This window comes from Saccopteryx leptura, chromosome 5 (assembly GCF_036850995.1).
Source record: "Saccopteryx leptura isolate mSacLep1 chromosome 5, mSacLep1_pri_phased_curated, whole genome shotgun sequence".
Classification (NCBI taxonomy): Eukaryota; Metazoa; Chordata; class Mammalia; order Chiroptera; family Emballonuridae; genus Saccopteryx; species Saccopteryx leptura.
This window is the reverse complement of record NC_089507.1, coordinates 155432303-155457019: the sequence shown is the minus strand read 5'-3', so window position 1 is coordinate 155457019 and position 24717 is coordinate 155432303. Positions and strand designations below refer to the sequence as shown.

At 43.8% G+C, this 24717-nt stretch overlaps 1 long non-coding RNA gene across 1 annotated transcript in view; it reads right to left on the bottom strand.

The window, feature by feature from the left end:
* LOC136406838 (uncharacterized) overlaps positions 1–13662 on the bottom strand; it is a 389340-nt gene extending 375678 nt beyond the window's left edge. The window contains exons 1-2 of the long non-coding RNA XR_010751720.1: positions 13520–13662; positions 3614–4019 (exon numbers count right to left, since the gene is read on the bottom strand). This is a non-coding gene — a long non-coding RNA (uncharacterized lncRNA). The remainder of the gene's footprint in view (positions 1–3613; positions 4020–13519) is intronic.
* Between the last annotated feature and the right edge of the window lie 11055 nt (positions 13663–24717).

Below are 24717 nucleotides of genomic sequence, written 5' to 3'. Positions count from 1 at the left end.
ACAGAGGAGGCGTTGAAAGAGCGATGTTACTTTCCAGGCTTGCTTTCCCCCATCCACCAGCAACACAGGCCCCCTCCCAGACTCGTGTCATTGATATTTCAACTCGTGTGCATCTCTCTCATCTCTGCACATGATATCAGCAAGGTGTCTCTAGCAACCCACCAATTTATCAAGCTAGACCATACCATGGCTCTCTTTCTGCTTCCTGTTTGCTCATAAGGTAACTACTCAGACTTGCTTGGTCTTTTCTCTGCTCACAAGTTAGCTACATGCAGTCACATCCTTGCCACAAGGAAAACCTTTTACTTGTGTTTCTGCCTAGTATTAGTGCTAAATGCTGCCTAGTGTGAAGAACGCTAGTCATTGTGGCCAAATTTCTGAGATGTGCAAGAGGCCAAATGTCAGACTGCCAATTAAGCAGCAAGGTGGAAAATGCTTGCCTTTCTTTTGGCTCAAGTTAACTGGTGGGGGGAAAATATTAAAAGTGAACAGGCAATAAGAAGAAAGATTTCATTTTTTAATGGACTTGAGCAGTGCAAGAAATTGTGCTAACATTATTTTCCCATGGATAACAACTCCACGTCACCTAACACGTTCAGACACAGGCACACAGAGACAACACAGGAACTCCAAGAAATTCTTTCTTTGACTTCAATGGCTGGAGTTTCTACTTGGCAAATCTGCATGGGAGGAAAAGTTACTTGCACCCCAAGTTAACAGTTCAACCTCAGCCCCTGTGGCCCTATGAAAATGATAACTCCATTTTCAAGGATTCAGAATGAGTTGTAGAATACTTATTACCAGTAACAGTAGTAATCATGCATCTGTGTAGTGCGTTAAGTGTCAGAGAATATGCACAGGTGCTATCTTGTGTGATCTGCACAACTCTCCTCGTCCTCTCCTTCATTGACGGCTTACTGTGTGTCAGGCACTGGGGTTGTGTGATTAATGGAGAAGTGAGATTAAGTAATTTGACCAGGATTATGCAGCTTCTCAGTGGCACAGCCTGGACTTCAACCTGGTCCTTCTGAGAAAGTCACAGACTTTCAATGAGCAACGCGTTACGCTTTCCACCCCCCTCGATGACTGGCATTCATCTCATGTAGGAAATGAGTGAGGCCCCTGATTTAATGACGAGCTAGTCATGTCTTGTGTTTGTCTCATTAAAATATTCCTTCAAGGAGGGATGGACTCAGCCTACCCACTGGTATAGCTGGACCATGTCCATTTAGAAAGCTCCTTATTTTACCAGGGACCAGTGTAGCCTTGTGGCTGTTCTGCATGTCACTCCTAGGGAACACTATCTTCAGAGCTACTACCGCTGGTTCTCAACATTTTATGGAAAAAATTAGCATTTGCTTTTCAGCATTTCAAGTGTAAGGAGTGCACGCCGATGATTTTATTGTATTTAACAGATGGCCAAATTGTGTCATAGCAACATAAAGTGACCTGCCTAAAACCACACACTACATTCTTTCCCTCACAGCCAGATGTTTTTGGGAATATTTGTTACATCTAGGTTTTACAAAAGAGAGTTTTTTTCTTCTTTTTTATTTTTTAAGGAAAAGTGAATGCATCACATGGATTCTGTAGCCTTGGTGGCTCTGTGGCGCTTGGGTTTCCTTGGACTCACTAGTGTGAGGCGTGCTGTCTCCACATTGCTCTTTCACATACACACATCACCCTTCACCCAAAGAATCAGATTCCTCCTTTTTAATGCTTATTTATTGATTTTGGAGAGAGAGAGAGAGATAGGAACATCGATCTGTTCCTGTGCATGCCCTGACCGGGAACCGAACAGGCAATCTCTGTGCTTTGGGATGATTTCTAACCAACCGAGCTATTCGGTCAGAGTGATCCTTTTTTAAAAAAATGTATTTTTATTGAATTTATTGGGGTTACATTAGTTAAAACATTATATGGGTTTCAAGTGTACAATTCTTTTTTTTTTTAATAATTTTATTTTTTTAATGGGTGACATCAATAAATCAGGATACATATATTCAAAGATAACATGTCCAGGTTATCTTGTCATTCAATTATGTTGCATACCTGTCACCCAAAGTCAGAATGTCCTCTGTCACCTTCTATCTAGTTTTCTTTGTGCCCCTCCCACTCCCCCTTTCTCTATCCCTCTCACCCCTCCCCCCGTAACCACCACACTCTTATCAATGTCTCTTAGTCTCACTTTTATGTCCCAACTACGTATGGAATAATGTAGTTCCTGGTTTTTTCTGATTTACTTATTTCACTTCGTATAATGTTATCAAGATCCCACCATTTTTGCTGTAAATGATCCAATGTAATTATTTCTTATGGCTGAGTAGTATTCCATAGTGTATATGTGCCACATCTTCTTTATCCAGTCATCTATTGACGGGCTTTTTGGTTGTTTCCATGTCCTGGCCTCAAGTGTACAATTCTATAATACATTATCTGAAGAGTTTCCTGGTAATCATACTGGAGACCTGTTGAGTAGGAAGCTTGGTTCACGTCTGTACCTCTGAACCTAGTTCTGGAATCAGTGATTAACACTTCTGTCATCGGTCCACCCATCAACTTATTCCATGAGTAATCTATGAGTATATATTCTTTTGAGTATAATCTGGGGCAAGCACTATAGTAAGCAGTCTTTTGAGAATTCATCAGTAAACCAGTGACTTGATGCTTGCGTATATAGGGTATAATATCAGAGGGTGGGTATGTTCTGGTGTATATGTGAGTGCATCTGTGTGAACTAAGTCACCTGTATCATTATTGTAATTCATATAAAAAATCCTCAGTTTTGATACTTCTTAGACAAAGATGTAAGAGAAAACCATTTGTTAATGGTATCTTTGGTTCCAGATTTCTCTACAATGTTCCCATAATCTATCCTCTATGCACTTTAATGAAAGGATGGATTTTACTTTTGGACTCACCTCTTCTGTCTTTTAACTTGGATGTAATCAATGGAGGTGATAAATACTTTCCTTGCTACTGGAACCCTCATGTAGATTAAACAACTAACTTCCTATGTTGTAAGTATTTAAACATCAGAGTTCCTTGCTGCTTCAAAATCCCCACAAATAGGCCATGAGCATCCTGCCCAGCTGATCAGGTGCACCAGTGTGGTCATGCTCATCCCTACCTCTAGTTCCCCTTCTTGCCCTCCCTTGATTGTGACATAGTGTCACTCATACACACCAATGAAATTCCCTTATGCTTCTTCCTGTGTACTTCACCCTGATTCCTGATGAAGGCACCTGCCCAGAGGTCTTCACTCTCTCTTGGCTCCCACTGGCTTGGTTGAGCCCTCTCCCCTGAGGCTCCCTCCTTGTGAGGACACCCTCATGACATGCAGTGACACTGTCTGGCACCTGTTAGTATAATAAGCTTTGTTTTTCTACACCTCTCCTGAGTCTCCTCTTGTGGCCACATCTGACTGACCATCTCTGAGAGAATACAAAACTCTCCTAAGCACCCGACACCTCTTACTTCTCTCCTTCCAAGGGCATACTTTCCCCTCCCTAGAGATGTGCATATGCTTATATTTTAGGACAAACAAACAAAAAACTTTCCTGCAAAACACGAAAGCAACCCACGGCAGGCTGTTATTTGCCACGTGACTAACCTGTTTGTTGGTGCAACAGCAGGGTTTAATGGAGCTCCCCTCCTGTGCTGAGCCTTGCAGTGGCCCCCAGAGGTCAGGACAAGGTGGCACAATGGGCGGTGGATGCAGAGGGCTGCGTGGTCCAGGACCTGCCTCTTTGATTGGATCAGCCTCCTGCTGTGTGAGTCTTTCAAGTCGCTTTCCCTCTGTCTTCTGGTTGCCGGGGGTTTTCCAGCTCTTCTGCTCAATCTCATTAGGAAATGTGTGGCCATATTTTTCTACACCAACATTGAAGGACTTACCTAGGGATCTGTAGGCACGTGTTCCTGGAAAGACTTCGCATGGATTTTCCACTCCCTGCTGCCCTCACCAGCACTTGGAAGACTGCTGGGGTTTTTCTTCTTGGTTGCATGTGCCACTTACCCTACTGAAAACAGGAATTAAGACTTTAGACAGCTGCTTACCACATAAAACTTTCAAATAAAATATTCCTATTACATTTTCTTAGGGAAAAAGTTCACTCGACCAGATTAGCGAAACTAATGTAAATATGAAGTCGTGCCAGCGCGGCCTGGCCTGCAGGAGGTGTTTCTGACTTTCCATTCGGACTTCAGGGCCCCGCGCAGTGAGGTGTCTGTGACACTCAGTTCTGTGTCACATTTGTGAGTAGGATGATGTTGTAATGCACCCGTAATGGCTAATATTATGTTAATGGGATTGATGCCAACGTGTACTAATATATATTTAGTCAGGTGAGGACATTCCCAACTGGTCATGTAGCCCAAGTGGTTAAATAATTTACACATATAAATAGAACCAGGAGGATTCAGCTCTCATTCTGGACGCCGCCTTTCCCCTTGCATAAATACTTGGTGTTATTTTCTAACATCTAACATGTATTTTACTTTGTTCTATAACATTTAAAGTCTATTTTGACTCTTATGGCGAGAATACGAAAATATCCCAACCAACTTATTCACTGAATGGAGCCCAAGTTTAATCTCTCAAAAGTCCTGGAGGATGGAGATGGGGCAACGGAAGCACCTTGGAGGAGAGACAGCAGGTCCCCGCCTCCGGGATGTGGTCATCTTGGTCATAGCCATGTGACGTTGAGCAAAAGGGGTAAATGGGACAATTGCCAGGAAAAGTCAGGAGGTTAAACTGCCCCCTCCATTCACCTGTCTCAGCAACAACAGAAAGGACAAGAGCTCAGGTTCTCTCATCTGTCAAACAGGTTAAGACTGCTTCATACAAATTTCTTGTGAGTCGTGCATGGAAAATGACTCTGTGGAGGGGTAAGGAAGCAATGGAACGCTTTGCAGAGGAACGGGGTTATGTAAAAACAATGGTGGTGTGGTGGGCAGCCAGGGCTCTGCAGGGCTTTCTCAGACTCTGGGCCAGCCATCGATGTCGCCTCTCACGGGGTCAGCAGACCTGGCCAGCAGGTCCCCGGGAGCTGGTGTCACTGCCTTTGCCGCATTGCCCACCCCATTCTCTCTTTCTTAGAATGTTCTAGGAACATAAGTTTAAATAATAGAAAACAGAACATAATAATTTTCATAGTCACAAGAGGAAGCAGAAATGTCCCTGATGCATCAGTGCCAGTCTCCAATGGCCTGTTTCTCTATGCTGGGGCTGCCGCAGGGGTCACGCTCCCTTGTTCTGTGTGGCCGGCCTGCCTGCCTTTCTGCCCGCCTCAGCTCTGTCTCTCACGGCCTCACACGGGGGCACCGACTCTAGAACTGCTGGGATCCACATGTCATCTTTATACCTTGCATCATGAGATGATAGACTTCTGTTTCCTCTGTCTCTGCCATTCATGGCCATGTGACTTGGGAGAAGCTGCCCAGCCCCACCCCGCCCTGTGCCACCCTTCTGGGAAGTCAGCAAGAGGAAGTTTCCTCATCTGGAGCGTAGAGGAGCTGGAATCCTGCCCCAAATTATCTAGATGTTTCAGGGTCCTTTGACCAATGTGGCCACTGGCATGCAAGAAAAGAATCAGGAATGTTCTATCTCTGATCGCTGAGATTGAAGAGAGTGTTGGTCCTCTATTTCGCTTGGTTGTAAAGCCATGCTCATGTTTGTGATGGTGTCCCGGAAAAGACATGCATGGAACGAAGCCAAGAAAGAAGATTTATCTTGAGAAGCGAGAGAACTTCCAGCAGTGAGTGAGCACTCTGCACTTTTATGAGCTGTATGAATGCCAGAGATCATTTTAATGATGGAAGAGGTCCACTAGGGCTATATGACTGGTCGACAAAGATGTAGAGCGCGTTTTCCCTGGGATACAGGTTGGAGAGTACAGGTGAATCAGACATTTCAGAATGTTGCTTGCAGTGCTAATATATTTGGATTCTATAACTAGTGACCAGTGAAGTTGCTTTCCCTAAAGAACATACACATGCACGGTCACACACACTATATAGTCACGACACAGAACAGTCACACCCACAGGCATTCATGGGCGTCCTAAAACTAAAAACTTTCCCGTGGAGATCAAGTCTGTGCCCAGGGGAGTGCAGAATAAGGGTGGGTTCTCAGAGCGTTTTGCCTGCAGGGAAGTAGCTGACTTGTTAGTTAGAAGAGCAGGACCCCCTGGAGGACAGGAGGCACCTTGGCAGGAGGAGGAGGGGCGGGGAAGAAGAAAGGAGAAAATAACCAGAAGGCAAATGTTACCTTTTGGCCTCGTTAAAGTCCTGTGCAATGGGCCCCAGGAATCAAGTTCTGGAGCAGGTCCATAAAGTAAGCCTTCAAAACGTTTGCACAAAAGATTCTTAAGTAAGCTCATAAATGTGACACCAAGCAAATACTTGGCAATATTCGGCCAAGTCATAAAAGGAGTTGCTGGGACCATGTAGCGGCGTTACCTGTGTTGGCACAAGCATGGTGCAGGGTTTCCTTGCTCCTAATTAGGGGTCAGGTTAAGTGACAGAGATTTCAGGGTATATTTACATTTGGTCGTGAGCCAGTTCTTTCTGGTCTCTGGACTCTTGTCATAAAGGGGAACCAGTATAAAGTAGGACAAGACCAAAGAAAACATGTGAACTTTTTATTGTAGAAATGAGAACATTTTTATGGTAGAATCAGGTCTGATGTGACCACATCCTTGCTGGGGAAGTAGAGTACTGGGAAAAGGCTCCCAATCATGGACAGTTCTTAGAATCATCCCGACTTGTTCTTCTCTTCATTATTTTGTTTTTAATTGAAGCACTGCGAACGTCTCTTCAGGCCCCGTTCACAGCTGAACAAAGCTGAATTGGAGGGTCCCTTGGCCTCAAAACACAGAATGGCACACGTGTTAGTTTCCTGGGGCTGCCGTCATGAAGTTCCGCAACCTGAGTGGCTTGAAAATTAGAAATTCCTTATTTCATGGGTCTGGGCACTGGAAGCCTGAGATCAGGGTGTCAGCAGGGTTGGTTCCTTCTGAGGTACAGCAGGGAGAATCTGTCCCCTACCTCTAACCAGGCTCATGGTGGTTTGCTGGCAACCTTTGGCATTCTCTGGCTCATAGAAGCATCAGCCTCATCTCTGCTTTCATTTTCACATGTCACTGTCCCTGAGTGTGTGTCTATATCCACATTTCTCCTTTTCATAACCACTCCCTCTGTTGGATGAAGGTCCACACTAATGGCCTTATTTTAACTCAATTAACTCTGTAAAAAACCCTGTCTCCAAATAAGGTCACATTATGAGGTCCCAAGGATTAGCACTTCAATATATGAATTCCAAGGGGGTGAGGGGTGTGGCACAATCCAACCCACAGCAACCTGCCTTCCGAACCAGGAGGGAAAGAAGCTATTGCAAATGCAATTTTCTGAGGAAACTCAAGAAAGACTCTGCAAAGCTCTGGTGCGGACTGCAAATTCCGCTCTCCAGAGTGTTATTGTCAAGTTATTTCTACAGGGTGATTAGTGCTGACTGTCCACTGTACCCCTTAGAAGGGCTCACTTGAGAAATGTAGTTTGTAGTTAAGTATCAGGAAGAACATAGCTCCACTTGTTCCTTTCTGGTCATAAGAACCACGTTAAGTCACCATGTTCCACTTTTCACTTGGGTTGGCAGACATCATGGGGCCAAATGTTACACGGAGTCTTGGTCCCTCACTTCTGTCTTGGTCTGTAGTTGGACTGGGCTTTCTGTTTCAGTTGCTCTGCTCTCCTCCCGTGGACTTCGTGTGCCTCTGCCCAGCTTTTTTTTTTTTTTTTTTTTTTTTTTTGTATTTTTCTGAAGCTAGAAACGGGGAGAGACAGTCAGACAGACTCCCGCATGCGCCCGACTGGGAGCCACCCGGCACGCCCACCAGGGGGCGATGCTCTGCCCCTCCGGGCATCGCTCTGCCACGACCAGAGCCACTCTAGCGCCTGGGGCAGAGGCCAAGGAGCCATCCCCAGCGCCCGGGCCATCTTTGCTCCATTGGAGCCTCGGCTGCGGGAGGAGAAGAGAGAGACAGAGAGGAAGGAGAGGGGGAGGGGTGGAGAAGCAGATGGGCGCTTCTCCTGTGTGCCCTGGCCGGAAATCGAACCCGGGACTTCTACACGCCAGGCTGACGCTCTACCACTGAGCCATCCAGCCAGGGCGCCTCTGCCCAGCTTTACACAGACTTTCCGCAGAGAGGTGGATGGATGTGGTCGTGGTAAAAAGACAACTGCCAATGTCACGGCCGCCTCTTCTGCCCCTCCTCCCAGAGCCACCGCCCATCTTTACCTTCTCAGTGGGGTAGCCCACACATTCCTAGATCATCTCTTTAGACTCACCTCCAAGTACCCATGCCTCTACTTGCCGGAGCTTTTGTGAACAGTGTTGTAACCCTGCTAACAGCGTGGAAGTGGTTCACTCCAGTGAATCATATTTGAAAGGAAACTCAGCCTGAAAGATCCAATTGCGTAAAATACCAAAGCTTCTTCTTTGTATGACAAACAACAAAGAAGTGACAGAAAGTCCTATGGTACTTAAACAGTTGTTAGGAAAGACATTTTTCATTTCTCAGAAATAGGAGGAACCGAGAACAGGGAAACACACACTCCCCCACACAAAGCCACCGCCAACAAGCCACTCACTTCAATTCCGTGTTCATTTTTGGTTGCTTGGTATCACATAGAGCAGTGGTCCCCAAACCTCGGGCCGTGGACCGGTACCAGTCTGTGGGCCATTTGGTACCGGTCCGCAGAGAAAGAATAAATAACTTACATTATTTCCGTTTTATTTATATGATATTTAAGTCTAAACAATGTTTCATTTTTAAAAAAATGACCAGATTCCCTCTGTTACATTGTCTAAGACTCACTCTTGACGCTTGTCTCAGTCATGTGATACATTTATCCATCCCACCCCAAAGGCCGGACCGTGAAAATATTTTCTGACATTAAACCAGTCCATGGCCCAAAAAAGATTGGGGACCACTGACATAGAGGGATTTTAAAATAATATATTTGACTAAAGCAATTTATTTGTGAATACTGCGGTAGGCATCTGAAGCTGAGATATTACTCAGGGATTTGACTGGGGTGTGCCCTCCTTTGTGCAGTCACATGGGGCCGGATATTTCAGTCCCAGCTGCTCCACTTTTACGAGCAGCAGTAAACTGCGAGGACTGCACAGCGAGTTGGGGACTTCAGTCTCCTGTGTGTTTACTCTGAGTTGTGAACTCATTCTTCCATTGGCTCTCTCAGATCTGAATGTGTACTCAGCTCTGCCTACACCCTTTTCAGTTTAGCTAGTGAAAACTTTAAATCATATTTCTTTTTCAGTTCCAGGAAGCCTTTTATTGGTCTCCGAATGACTTTTATAGTATTCACTTTTTTTAAAGTTCTCTCTGAACTCAACCTCCTCAATACCAATAGTGGCTGTCTCTCTAGATGCATCTCCTCCCTGTACGTCTGTCAGTGAATTGTCATAGCTATTTTGCCTTCGATGCTGTTCTGTAATTGCAGGAAAGATGTCTGTCAGACAATGGGTCTGGGGAACAGTGAGAAGCAAGGATGTGTTTTCAAGATGCAGCAGAGATAAATGTGAATTTGTTGTTTTGGTTTTCATTTGGGCTGAAAGCCTAGATTTTGTTTCAAGTGATCATTCTGGTAGCACTTCCAGTAGCTCTCACTGTGGGGACAGAGCTCATATGAACATAGATGACCCCACGGGGACGGGACGAGCATTCCCGAGTTGGACCGGCCTGAAAGACTGAGAGGGGCTAGAAAATGGCATCACACCAGGACAAGGCCTGTCAAGGACAAACCAGAGCTGAAGCTGGAGCTGGGAATATGTTTCGTTTTCCCAGACCTGCTTGGAAAAGGAGAGGTGTCCTCCAGCCCCAGTCCTGGGCTTGTGTGAGAGACACAGACTTTTCCCCACCAGCAGAGGATCTCGGGGGCTCTTCCTAGTATAGAAATGATGATGGAGAGAAAATGTTATTTTAGAATAAAGCCTGGGTGTGTTTTGCTGTCATCACTTACATAGCATGAGAGATAATCATTTTTTATAAATATGTGACATACTTTACTAAGAAATCCATGTAAGCTTAGAGTTGGTTGTTATTGTTTATTTATATGTCTTAGGGCAGTTTAAAATTGTTTTCTTGCTTATTTTATATTTACACTTTCTCTCCCAAGTTGAGTTTATTTGGTTAATGAATAACTTTGGTGTTAGTTGATTTCAGCAGGATTTCACATAAAGAAAATATACAGAGTCAATCTGCTTTATAACTTAGTCTTTTGTTTTCTCATCTTAGTTCTAGTTGATTATATTTGCCCAATTTTCTAAAAGTTTATTCAATTTATTGGTTATTTTCAGAGACCCATTCATTGTATTATTATGTATTCATTTTGTTTGAGTTGTCATAGTTTTATGGTTAACTTTATCCATCTTACCGTTTTCAGCAGAACAGTTTTCATGGTTTCTAAGTTATTGAATTTATTTATTTGAGATAATGAATGGACCCAGTGCTACTCATTGATCCTGAATGTAACTCTATATAGTGCCAAGAGGACACTTTTGTGTCTCACCTTTGCTGCTAGTGTCTCATTGCTTCGCCATGGGCTCAGTTTGCTTCTTGTATAAGTATGAATAAGAGCTGGGGTCTCTCAGCCATGGCCCATGGGCAGTACTCTGAAAATATCTTTATTTTGATGTCAGTATTGAGTGAGAGTTTAGCCGGTTTAGAATTCTAGGTTGAGTTACATTCCCTCAGCACTTTGAGGGAATTTTTCTATTGTTTTTCAACACCTATGCTACAGATGTGGTCTGCTGTTAGTTGGGTTGTCATTCGTTTGTAAGTAATGTCTTTTTCTCTTTCTTTTATGTTTATTATTATTATTTGGCATTGTGCAATTTAGGTTTGTTACCATGTTAGGAAAATTAGAAATCAAAGATTAATCAATAATAGATGACTTTCAACATTCCATGTGTGAAAGTCGGTTGAAAAAAAAGTCTTTTGATTAAAGCAGAAACTAAAAGGAGAAAAGCTAAATAAAAATGAGAGCATCAATGTCAAGATTACAGCTTTTTTTTCATCTCATTTTCTCTTCTTATTTCTTGAATAGTTATTAGATGTATATTAGCATTTGCTTTGTATTATACAATTTCTTTTCCTTTTTCTTTCTCTAGCATTTTAATATCTCTATACTTCATGCTGGGAGATTTTCTCAGATATAGATTTAAATTCAAATGCAGTGTCAAATTTAGTTTTTCCTAGCACACCATCACACCTATCAATTGAGATATTTTTTCTTTTTTAATTCAGTGACTGAGCATAATTTTCAAATTTAGAATTTATATTGATTCCTTTTCAGTTTTGCCTATTTGCCTTCCATTCGACCAATTATTGGAAGTTAACCCTAGATTAGTCACACGTGGAATTCTTTTCCACATATCACTATCTTCTTAAATATCTTGATTTCCAATAATCAAAGACGCTTCCGCTTCTGAGTAGCTGAGAATATTAAAAATTTAATCGTGGGCCATATGTTGGCCATGCCTGGTATAACCACTACTGCTCTGCAAACATCACCACCTCTGTCACTCACTGTCACCAACAACTCCAACACCATTATCTACATTTACCAACCCCTCCACCACTACCACCATCACCTGCACCATCACTAATGCCACCTGCTACCCACAGCATCTCCTGCTCCACCACTTCCACCCATCCCCACCATTACCAATAACACCGACAACTCCATCAGCATGCCATCTCCAACCAACTCCACGACAGTAACTCCTACAGCTGTGACTATAGCCGCACCTGCAGTGAACAAGACACCTGGTGTTCATATCCCTAATCTTCACTAAAACCCTGTAAAGACATTTTGTCTTGTTTTGCTTATGGAAAACCAAAGTCTTAGAAAAGTTAAATAACCTCTCCAAAGTCTCACAACTTCTAAATAGTTCAGCAAGGATTTGACACCAAGACTTCTTGGATAGGAAAGTGAGATCATCTTACGTTAGTCCTCTCCTCCCATGCACTTGTCTCTGCTCTGAAAGGCCAGACCCCATGTTGATTCTCTGGAACAGACAATGGGCTCTCAGCCTTTGTCGACTGCCTAATAGTGAAGTAATCTTGCCTGCGAGTGACAGAGTTTACAAAGTGATAACAGGAAGTCAGTCACTACAGAAAGGAAGAGAAGGGTTGGTAAAATATGTAAGAATCACGTGTGACATTCCAAATGTCACAACCGTGGCCTCTGAGTGCTGTCTGAAAAGCAATAGTCTTTCCAGCTGGTTGGGAAAGTCCAGCTGAGGTGAGGAGGAAGAGGGACCCGGCAGTGAGGGTGCTTCCTGTCAAGATAGGGGTGTTGAGTTGCTGTCACATCGGAAATGAGGGCAGCCTGAAGGTGGGGTTAGCATTCAATGGGAGGACTGAGAGGGCACTTTGAAGTCCAGATAGCATTTCTGAAGAATGCCTGACAAGAATTCCAGACTTTTATAGAGGGATATGGAGATTGGATATGTTTTGCTTTTGAACACTTTTTATTTGCAACTTTATAGTTCTTTCTGCCATAAATTTGAACTCAGATGGATATTAAATTGCAAAAAAAAAAAACACAGTTCATGCCTATTTCTCTCTCTCTCTCTCTCTCTCTCTCTCTCACACACACACACACACACACACACACACACGATTCTTAGAGTAAACTTTGTCTTGATGGGCATGTAGAATGGAGTTTGGATATGCCGTCACTCAGTGTTACTCGTCCACCAGAACTAGTACCTCTTCTGTCCCGCTAAAGAGAAAATTGACTAAGTAACTGTTGATATTTGCACTTGGGAAGTTCTGATCGCAGAACTAGGAAACCTGAACCATATTCCTGTAACTTAAAGAACAGATACAGATAAGATACAGGTGACATATGTGGGTGTTTTTAAGCTTGAAATGTTAACATCTCTACCTTCCTTGCTCAACATCTTATTTTCTAAACCAAGCACGACCAGACTCTGTCTCTCTGAAGGCTCTAAGCTAGAGATTGCTGCTTTTGTGATGGCTTTTCTTTTTCATAAGTGCCCTGCGAAGGCACTGTCAGGAGGAAGACAGGCAGCAAATGGAGATTACCACGTGTTGTTTGTGCACAATCGTACACAGAAAGGGGCTCATTCCTGTACGAGGATGGGTGGGAGTCTTGACTGGCCACCTCATTTGGTCCACTAAGATAAACTCTGGGAAGGATGAGATCTGCACACATCTGAAACCCTTCCAGGCATTTTTGTTCTCCTTTATACTTATTCAAGTAAACAAATAGATGGCCTTGTCAGAGAGTTTACAGATGCCTTCAGAACTGTCATACAAATGTGTCCTCTACAAGAGCTTACATAGGAGTATATTTAGCTAGGGCTCACAAGTCAATCCCCATAAAATAGTCCTCAGAGCACTCATAGCTTCTAAGATTGATGGTTTAGAAACCATGTTCTACTGGTGAATGAGATAAATTGTCTTACGTGAATACTGGGAACTCCATGGAGCACAGCTAGGAAGCCTCCAGGCTGGGTGAGGGCCCCGGGACGGGAGGAGGACCTGGGGCTCCTGCAGCAACCTAGGCTACACAGCCGGCACTGTGGCTGTTCTGGCTGCCTTTCGTCCCTCCGGGTAATAACCTGAAGGGTGCATTCATGGTAGTGATGATTAGTAACTACAGTGCCCGGCTGGCACTAAAAGCGGCATAGCAATAATTACCTTTGGTCTTAAAGAAGAAGTAGCACAGGATGCCTGTGTCCTGCTCTATAGGAGGCCCTCTCTCCCCTGCAGAGTGAGCTGGCATCTCTCTTTGGCTCGCTGCAGAGAAAGCATTTCCAAGCCGGCCGTGAGCAGCCTCGGGAGCCTTTTTCTGAGCCAGCTTCTGGTGGGGTATTGGGCTCTGGTGGACTCTGAAGAGAGCAGTTGGCATTTGCAGAGAATGAGTGTACTTGTAAACCATAATCACATAAATGTGAAGGAAAACACAGTGTCTGCCAGCAACGACTCCATCCTATGTGTGGAATAGACCAGTGCCACGGGTGTCAGAGCAGGCAGGGGCTCGAGCATCCTGAGGACTAGGTCCACAATGGTGGACCTAGAGAATAAGCAACTCTGCCAAGGCCATCAGCTAGCAAGTGGCAGATGGGGAAACAGGGACCTGGACTCCGCACTCCAGCCCAGGGGTCCGTTCTCGCACTGCAGCCCTTTGGTCTCCTTCTTTATAAAAGAGGAACAGCCATGTTGGTCTGGCGGAACACGGGATGACTAAACGGGTTAACATGCAGGTAAGTTCCTCACACAGAGGCCAGCCCCCAATAAACATTTAACAGCTTTCTTTTATTACCAGCTTATTACTCCTCAGTGCCTACCTCTCTCAGACATTTTACTTCTTGATTTATCTTTCCTAGAATTCCAAACATCCTATATGAACGTCTCTTTCTGACCACTTCGCTGGCCACAGGTTGTTGGGTGTGCAGTCCCCCTCTGCATTGTCTGCTGACTTTCTCTTGGATGCTGATAAAGAACGAAGTCTCAGAAACTGGAAGAACTCCTGATTCCACTGTTCACAAGTATGAAAGATAAATAAGCCATTACCTTGGTGTGCTGAGTCAAGTGGCATTGTAGCATAGATCAGAGCTGCAGTTGATAACTGAAAACATGTCTAGGCTGTTTGTAAAACAAAATAATTGCTTTATTTGCGATATAACCCCTTTAAGCTCATTCTATTAACTAAATATTGTCTCGATTGATTATGATACAGTTTGGATATTTATATGGTATGCAATTATATTTTTATTAAAAATATTTTTATTAAATTATATTTTTATTAAAATAATATTGTATATTAAAATACTTTTGACTCACTTACATTTATTCATAAACAAATTACATAATAAAATTTTGTTTACTTAAATGAATTGTTTTTGTATTTAACATTTTTTAATTGTAATATTTCGTTCGGCCCGTGAAAAAAGTTTTCTTTCTAATTTGGTCTGGGGGCAAAAACTGTTGGCCACTCCTGGTTTATACAGTTCTTAAGTCACACATGTAAAATTAACCTTCCCATTGTTTAACCCTTTGATCCTGGACGAAGCTAAAGAAAAGTGCCAGGAAAGAGTGTTTGCCTTGTGTTACAAATAATGGGATCTGGCAAGATCTCTTATCAAAAATTGTCTTCCCTGCTTCCTGCCATATTGTGTAGAATTCTGCCATCTGAAATTCATTCCTTGAGATTTATAAAAATTTTTATGTTTAAGAGCCCTGTTACAATTTAAAAACCTCATGGGGTTCTGTCTTTATCTTCCCACACTTTCTTAGTAGACCTTATAACTTATGTACAGTAACACAAGATAAAATTAAGAAGGTAGTTGTAAGAACTAAATGAGATTAAAGTTTAATCCAGTTTCTTGACGTTGAAAAGCACTCAATAAATAACAGTTATTTTTGTCATTAATATTGTTATGTTATACAGAATCTTACACGATTTACAAAGAACTTGTGCATAGATTTGCCAGTTTCATAGCTGAGAAAAACACCGAGGCTCACCGGGTCTTAGGAGAACATCCCAATGTCGCACATGTATTTGGCAATGAAGACAAGAGTTATTTCTAGGCTGCTGGAAGTCCAGGCTTTTGTTATTGTGGCTGTTTTACTATTGTGACTTGTAGACGCCCCAAGCCAACCTTTGATTCCCAGGACGGAGGCCCAGGCTGAGTCTTCTCTTGTCGCCAGTGCCCGGCACAGTGTCAGCCACATGGCAAGTGGCCCATAGGTGCTTCTGTTTGGACCTCCGTGAAAATGGCTCACACCGTCAATGAGTAATCTGTTCGGGCCAAAATGTGGATTTCTGAGGGTGTTAGCAGAGTTACAGAGGGGAAGCCAATCTTTTTGCTGAGGGGACACAGAGTCCCCGAGTAACCATCACCTAAAATGTCCCCTGAACACCCACTCAGGAGTGAGCAGCCCTCGCTCCCTGGAGTAAAGCAGGTGGAGCCCAACCTGCGGGGAGTGGAGGGGGCTGGAAGAGCTCTGATGCATCTTCCCAGAGCCTCTGGCCAAGGCAGAGACATTGAGGCCCCTTCTCTGAAGCCCAGGGAAGCTGGATGCTTGCTCCTTTTGGTGGGGGCCACCGGTATGTTTGGGCTGAGGCTGGAATGAACACCACACATCTGGCCAGAGGGAGATGGGGAGGGCTGGTGCGGCCCACGGGGCTGCAAGGCCATCTCAGGGCGGTTAGCTGGAGTAATCCGAGCACAGCAGGCCTGACTCACCCTGGGCTGGGAGCTCCCGCGCGCGGGCGGGGACTGACACCTGAGCCCATCTGCGGTTTTGCCCCGGCTGCCCTGCCCTGCCCTGCTCACCCCAGCCAGGCCAGCCGGGCCCCGCTGGGTTCTGGCCCAAAGGATTTAAGCCCTGAAGGCAGAGCCAGCAGCTCTGAGCCACGGCAGTGATGTCAGTGCGGGTGGGGTGCGGGTGCTGTGTGCACAGCCCAGAGGCGGCTGCTCCTGTCCCTGCCTCTGAGTGTGGGTCTCCTCCCCGTGTATCCCGTGTCTGAGTGTGCGTACTGCGCATCTAGGTGTGTGTCTGAGCTCACGCCAGTGTGTGCTGTTGGCTCTTGTGTCTGGGTTTATTATGTTCCCCAGGACATAAAATCATAATTGACTTTGTTGTAAAATTTAGTTGGTCAAAGAGCAGAAATCCTTAGGGTTTTAAAAAAATTCTCCTGTGCAAGGAGCCTGCTGCTCTGGGCTGAGGGATTCAGGACACTGGCAAGGACCAGCCCTGAGAGTCGGGGAGAGGAGGGTCAGCCTGGGCCTCGGCTTTTCTGAGCGACAGTGACAGAGCTCGGCTGCCCAGGAGAGCCTGTGCAGGGCTCAGGACCGCGGGCGGGACAGGGCGCAGGGGGCGGGGTCTGCGACAGCGGCGGGCAGGTGGCTCAGTTGGGAGAATGCCCCGCAGGTTTTGGAACTTCTTCAACTAGTAACCTTTCGTAACCATAGAAACGGTGTCATCGTTTCATTATATCAAAATTCAAAATATTTTTATAATGTGTCAAAGTGATAAGGGGAAAATGCCACTTTCGGGTGTTTTATTTTGTTGTTGTTGTTGTTGCTCCCAAACTCTACAGACTCCCTGAACAGGAGAGAGGCACTGGTCATCGTGGCCCACCTTGGGTCTCCTGCCGCCCACGTGGCCAAGCCTGCTGGGGTCTGACCAGGCTGCTCAGCTAGGGTGCGGCCCAGCTGTCCCACGTGGCTCACCCAGCCCTGCTCTGTAGAGAGAGGCTACCGTTTATGAGACCACAGCTCAGCTGCAAGTGAGAAACCCAGGGTTAACAGGAGGCAGAGGACCAAATGACATGTTTGTGAGGACCTGTTAAAGAGAAGGAGAAAGAGAGACAGGAAGAGAGGGAAGGACAGAGGAAAGGGGGGGGAGAGAGCCGAACCCCAGAGAGTACTTGGATGACCAGCCCTGAGACAGAGCTCAGTGCTGCTTCCCACGCTCCCTGCGGCTCTGCCTGTCACTCAGCAGACGCGCTGCCCAGTCTGTGTCTCCTGCTCTGTGCATGCAGCTCAGCCCACTAACGGGAGATGCAAGGATGGAGCGACCTCAGCCCCCACCCCGGTACACCCTCTGCTTTCCTCTGACAACGCCAAGGAAAAAAAGAGGACCTGTACAGATTAGCTGCTACTCCCAGGGTACTCGAGTAATGCCCTCTAGTCTACTACTTAGCATTTTGATGGCATTTGACGTCTCCACTGCAGAGGAGACTTCCAGAGAGGCATTTCCAAAGCATTCCTGTGGAGCCAGATAGACACACAGACTGGCGTATAGAGTGCACTCAATAAACACTAACTAAATACACGATGAGTTCAGTCATCCCACATAAGGCATTTTCATGGGAATTCCCCAAAAGAATTCAGAATCTCCTGACACAAGATTGACTTTGGCACTGAGGGGGCTCACTCTGGCATCCTTCTGACCCCCCCCCCTCCATGCTCACGATGTAAACCTCTGGGTGTGTGTTTAGGGAATGGGCACTGAAACAGCGGGGGTCTCCACTCACCCTTTCCCATACTGTAGCCAGCATCGTCCAGTGGCTGTGCTCCTCTCCCACTGGTTTGGTTGAGTAGATATTAAAGGAATACAACTAAGCTCATGGTCCTCACCACAGTCCTCTCAATGACACCCAATGCTGCTTTTGATTTGTGTGGCTAGGCCATTAAAAATTTCAGGAAGGCTGAATCGCAATCGAGCTCCTTAGTTTAGTGGCTTAGAGATATTCACAGGAGATCCAGGGAACACCTGTCATTCTGGTGGCCCGCCATAGCACAGCAACCAGCTATCTTGACCAATCTTATCTACTGGGTGAGGAGACAGCCTTGGGGTCTCTGGCTGCAATGCTTTAAGTGAGGAACCTCCCTATAGATTCGGACCAAACTTGAAAGAACAAGGCAGTGCCAAGAACTTACCAAAGACAGATGCCTCAAGTACGGCAGCTTCTTAGAAAGCAAAATGGCACACCTCCCTCTCTCACAGTAAACAGCCTGCCTGGACTGCTGGTGTCTTCAGTCTGCGTCATAATACTTCATCCAACTACCCATTCGTTACACACATCCTGAAAACAAATAATGTTAATGTAAATAATTTGGGAAGCATTGTTCCATCTGTTGAAAATGTGCAGTAGTTGCTTTGCCCCTTGTTTAAACTGGGGCGGCTACTTTCAGGCAAGTTTGGGAGGTAAATGAACTGTCTGGATGCTTTTCTTGGCAGTCTCTCTTATTAGTGGGAGGTGGCAGGAACGAGAACATGAGGAAGACAGAAAGTGTTTACTTAAAGTCGTGGCCAAATGGGGAGGGAGAGTTAAGATAAATCACGAGCTGTCAATGATGACAACTTCAGACTGCTACTAGTTCACTCCTGTTTATGGAGTTTCAGATGCTACATTGAGAATGTGAAGGAGTTTATTAAAGTGTTATTGGTAGAAGCTGCTGATTGTTTAGATGTCAATGTTTGAGGCAAGGCAAGAGGTAGCAGCCACTCAGACAGGGAACGGGGAAGGCACAAAGCCTTTGTCCAGCCATTCTAGATCAATCTGTGTGATGTGAATGGGCACCATTAACTCCCCTTCCCCTTCAAAATTCAGAGGATGGATCAGCTGAGGCTTCCTGCATGTCTGTCACAGGACAGGGAATAATAGAGCATTATGGTGAAGGGCTAGATGAATAAATTAGGTGTGTGCTTTGCTTTGCTGAGTGCTATTCTTGTCTAAGGTAACTTCGCTTTAATGTTGACTTTTGAATTGCAGCTAAGAGCTTGGTTCATGTGAACAAAAGGCAGAATCTTTTGAGGTTAGCCATTGTCCTCAACTGTTTTCCCCCCAACAGCTCTCTGAATGTTAACGTCTGAAAAAAAAAATAGCTCTTGTGAGCCTTTAGTATTTATTTTACTGAGCTGTAATGTCTTCTACCTCACTTCTGTTGAGACTGAACTTTTTGGTGGCAAGTTACAGAGAGTGAATACATTCTGTTCTTGCACACGAAGTCTATGAAGAGCTGGAAAGAGCTCTTCTGTGACTTGTATATCCCTTCTCCCTACATGTCTCTCAAACATTTAGGAGGTGCCAGTCAGGGCCCAGATACAATGGAGGAGGGCAGGCCATACCATCAGACTGCGTTGTCAACAAACTGTAGTGGAAAATGGCCAGTAGCTTCTATGATGATGGAGGCTTGTATAAGTCATTGGGAAGGGGTAAGGCAGGTTGAGTTCAAATCCCTGCAGAAGTTAGAGGAGATGACAGTCTACATGGTGGAAGCTGTGTGGAGTGTTTTGGATGAACAAGTGAAGCTGTTACTCCAGAGACAGGAAACAGCAGGTGCAAAGACAACCGCAGCGAGCCAGGATTGGAGAATTACTGAGTAACTCCACGAAGCTGGGATGCATTTTATGCGGGCTGAAGGTAAAGGAGAGAACTGATTGTAAAACTTACAAAGATGGGAAGGAGCGGTAAAAGGAAAAACAAAGGAACAACATGAAGAACAAACTATCTTCCTACCTCATTATTTTCATGTTAACATTGCCGCCCTTCTTTGAAATGTTTTGAATTAAATAAAATCACCCAGAATTTTTAATGGTGGAATTATTTATTGAGAGATTACTTTCTTTTTCAAAAGAAAATCAAACTAAGTTGGGGTGTTTTATCAGCAGGGTTCAAATTGTGGGTTCTGAAATGAGAGAAACAGAGTTTGGAAAGAGTGGCAGGGTCTCAGACACGACCTGAGACATTCACTTGGGAACCATTCTGAGAGTTAGAGGGTAAGGGCCTTTGGGCACAGCCTTCTCCTCAAACCCCTCTCCACTCACTCCGTCATGGGTTGAATTGTATCCCCCCAAAAGATGCTATAGTCTTAACTTCTAATACCTGTGGATGTGACTGTATTTGGAAAGAAAGTCTTTGAAGATGATCAAAATGAGCTCACTAGCTGGGCCTCAATCCAGGATGACCACGTGGGAAAATTTGGAAACAGGTGTGCACACAGGAAGAACGCCATGTGAACATGAAGGCAGAGATTGGGGGGTGCACTACACACCAAGGAATGCCAGAGCTCGCCGGTAAGTGCTGGAAGTAAGAGGAGAAGCATGGGATAGTCTTTGCATTCTCAGAAGGAACCAACCTGCTGGCACCTTGTTTTCAGACTTCTAGCCTCCGGAACTGTGAGGAAATACACTTCTGTGGTTTAAGCCACCCAGTGCATCACAGCAGTCCTTGAAAACAGATACAGCCCCAGACTGCAGAGTCAGCTTTGAAACAGTCTGGGACAGGTGGGGAGGACAGATGCTGTGTGAATGTGGGGTGCCTGGCTGATAGGGAGGAAATGTAAGATGGAAGGGAAATAGCCCCAAGCATCCTAAAGAAACAGTGTTCTAGGAGGGTGTGCTGTGGAGAGAACTGATAGGCGTCACCCCAAGAATAGGTAACTATGTAACAGACCTGATTGGGTCATTCAGAAAATACTTATTAAATGCCATCAACAATGAACATGCCAGACAAACTCTCTGCTCTTGTGGAGCTTGTGTTCTATGGGAGAAGGAAAACCATGAGGAAACAAAGGAAAATGTTAGGGAATATGATTAGAGCAGTACAGAAAATTCAGAGTATTATGAGTAAAGGTATAGGAGCTGAGCGCGTGACAAGAAGGGGCAAGAGGGACAATGTTCTTTGAATGAACAAGGTGATCGTATTACACAGCAGAATAGTGTATCACAAGGAAAGTACCAACCGGGATGTAGAGGAGGGAGACTATCTGTCCCCCATTTTATTTCATGGGTTGTGAGGCTGTGAGTCCACACTGGCTTGTCCCCATTGGCCTTTCTCAGTCAGTCATGTAATTCTGTGCTCATTTAACAGATGAGATTGTGTTCCATGAGCCAGAGTGCCTGACTGCAGCATTAACTTAAAAGGACAGCTTCTTGCCTGACCAGGCAGTGGCAAAGTGGATAGAGTGTCGGACTGGGATGTGGAGGACACAGATTCAAGATCCCGAGGTTGCCAGCTTGAGTGCAGGCTCATCCAGTTTGAGCAAAGCTCACCAGCTTGGACCCAGGGTCACTGGCTCGAGCAAGGGGTTACTTGGTCTGCTGTAGCCCCATGGTCAAGGCACATAAGAGAAAGCAATCAATGAACAACTAAGGTGTCGCAACAAAAAACTGATGATTGATGCTTCTCATCTCTCTCCTTTTCTGTCTGTGTGACCCTATCTATCCCTCTCTCTGACTCTCTCTCTCTCTCTGTCTCTGTAAAAAAAAAAAAAAAGGACAGCTTCTCAAATTCAGGAACTTTCTAAAGTTCAAATATCTTGTCACAGATGGAAGCTGCTAGTGAGACTAGGTATTCCTAACTTCCTATTTTGTAGTGCTTACTTAGACCCAATTTTGGTACTCTAAAATTACAATAGAAGAGGCAAGGGAGTAAGATGACCATCCATAGAAACCATCTCAATATGAAACATCTGTCCATGGAGATTTGTTTACAATCAGTATAAACTCAGCTGTGGCCCACTGGGCACTAACTTGAACAAGCTGTTAAAAGCCAGTTGTGTTCATTAACTATATATGCTTGTGCAATGCTATTAAAACTTTTGGTGTCCAGTTTTCTAAAATATAAAATGATTTTTAAAATACTTAAAACATTATTATGGGAAATGCATAATCCATGGGAAAATGTATGGAATAGTTCCTGACAATATTGAATGTTGGCAAAATACTGTTTGTTCACTTGATAACATAGGCATTCACTCATTTATTGCCCTGGAGACTGGTTTACTCAATGGATGAGTAAATGACCCAAATCTATGCTTAACTAGAATTATAAAGTAGAATAGATGATGACTCAGGAACTAAACTCTAGGCCAAATTAAAATCAGCAATCAAAATGAAAACTAAATTTCAGCAGACAGTGCTGGTTTTCACCTTGTACTTGTCTCAGATATGAAAGTAATTTCATCAGAAGACATCTGTGGATCTAGCTGCACATTTCTATGTGTGCAAATGATGCTATGGAGAGAATGTCCTACTACACATAACTAAATGGAATGAAGGCTGATGAGCAGATGGCCAAGAAAGACCATCAGGTGATGCTATGAAGCCAAGAAGATCTTGGTATATGATATAACTAAATATAATCTTGAGGTACAAAAGGGTTTAGAGTGTGGTGGGATCTAACAGATAACTGTGTTAATGTTAAGAAGACAGTTTGGAGTGACATCAGAGAAATGGCGCCGTGAGGAGTGTGACTGACAAATCTCCCCAGAATTTCAACAAGTTCATCAACCGGAGACAGAAAAATCTATCCATGGAGCGTCTTGGAGTCCCACTTACTGAAAACGAAGTGCTATCAACAAGACAACCCTCAGATGCCATTAAGAAAAAGGAAATCGAATATCATGGATACAAAAGATAGAGAAGTAGCACAGATAGATGTGGAAAAATCTATGGACAAAAAATTTAATATATTGGAAACCTTAGAGCTAAATGACAGATAATTTAAAATAGAAATTCTAAAAATACTCAGAGATATACAAGACAACACAGAAAGGCAATTTAGGGAGCTCAGAAAACAACTCAATGAACACAAAGAATATATTACCAAGAAAATTGAAACTATAAAAACAAATCAAACAGACATGAAAAACTCAATTCATGAACTGAAAAATGAGGTAACAAGCTTAGCTAATAGAACAGGCCAGATAGAAGGTAGGATTAGTGACATAGAAGACAAGCAACTTCAGGAACAACAGAGAGAAAAAGAGAGAGACTCAAAAATTAAAAAAAAAAATGAGAAAGCCCTACAGGAATTGTCTGACTCCATCAAAAAGAATAACATAAGAATAATAGGTATATCAGAGGGAGAAGAGAGAGAGAATGGAATGGAGAATATATTCAAACAAATAATAGATGAGAACTTCCCAAGCCTGTGGAAAGAACTAAAGCCTCAAATTCAAGAAGCAAACAGAACACCGAGTTTTCTTAATCACAACAAACCTACTCCAAGGCACATCATAATGAAATTCGCACAAACCAACGACAAAGAAAAAATTCTCAAGGCAGCCAGGGAAAAGAATACAACATATAAAGGAAGGCCTATTAGAATATCATCAGATTTCTCAGCAGGAACTCTACAAGATAGAAGAGAGTGGACCCCAATATTTAAAGTCCTGAAAGAGAGGAACTTTCAGCCAAGAATACTATACCCATCAAAGCTATTCTTCAAATATGAAGGAGAAATAAAAACATTCACAGAAACAGAAAAGTTGAGGGAATTTATCATCAGAAAACCCCCACTCCAGGAAATACTAAAGGGGGTTTTCCAACCAGATCCAAAGAACAAAACAAAACAAAACCACAAGTAAAAGCTCCATCAAGAACACAATAAAACCAAATTTAAACTGTGACAACAAAAACAACAAATAAAAGGGGAGAGGATGGAGATTAACAGTAGGAAAGAATGATGGAGTGCAGAAACACTCATAAGATAGGGTACTACAATGAATATGGTAGGTACCCTTTTCATTACTTAATGGTAACCACCCTTGAAAAAACTACCACAGAAGCACATGACTTAAAAAAGGTAGCAACAGAGGAAAGAAGTATGGAATACAAACAAATAAAAATAAATGATAGAAAAACAAGAGAGAAGAATCAAACAAGGTACAAAACTAACAGAAAGCAATTTATAAAATGGCAATAGGGAACCCACAAGGGTCAATAATTACACTCAATGTAAATGGATTAAACTCACCAATAAAAAGACACAGGGTAGCAGAATGGATTAAAAAAGAAAATCCAACTGTATGCTGCCTACAAGAAACACATCTAAGCAAGAAGGATAAAAACAAATTCAAAGTGAAAGGCTGAAAAACAATACTCCAAGCAAATAACATTCAAAAAAAAGCAGGTGTAGCAATAATCATATCTAATAATGCTGAGTACAAGACAGCAAAAGTACTCAGAGACAAAAATGGTCATTTCATAATGATTAAGGGGACATTGAATCAAGAAGACATAACAATCCTTAATATATATGCACCAAACCAAGGAGCACCAAAATATATAAGACAGCTACTTATTGATCTAAAAACAAAAACTGACAAAAATACAATCATACTTGGAGACCTCAATACAC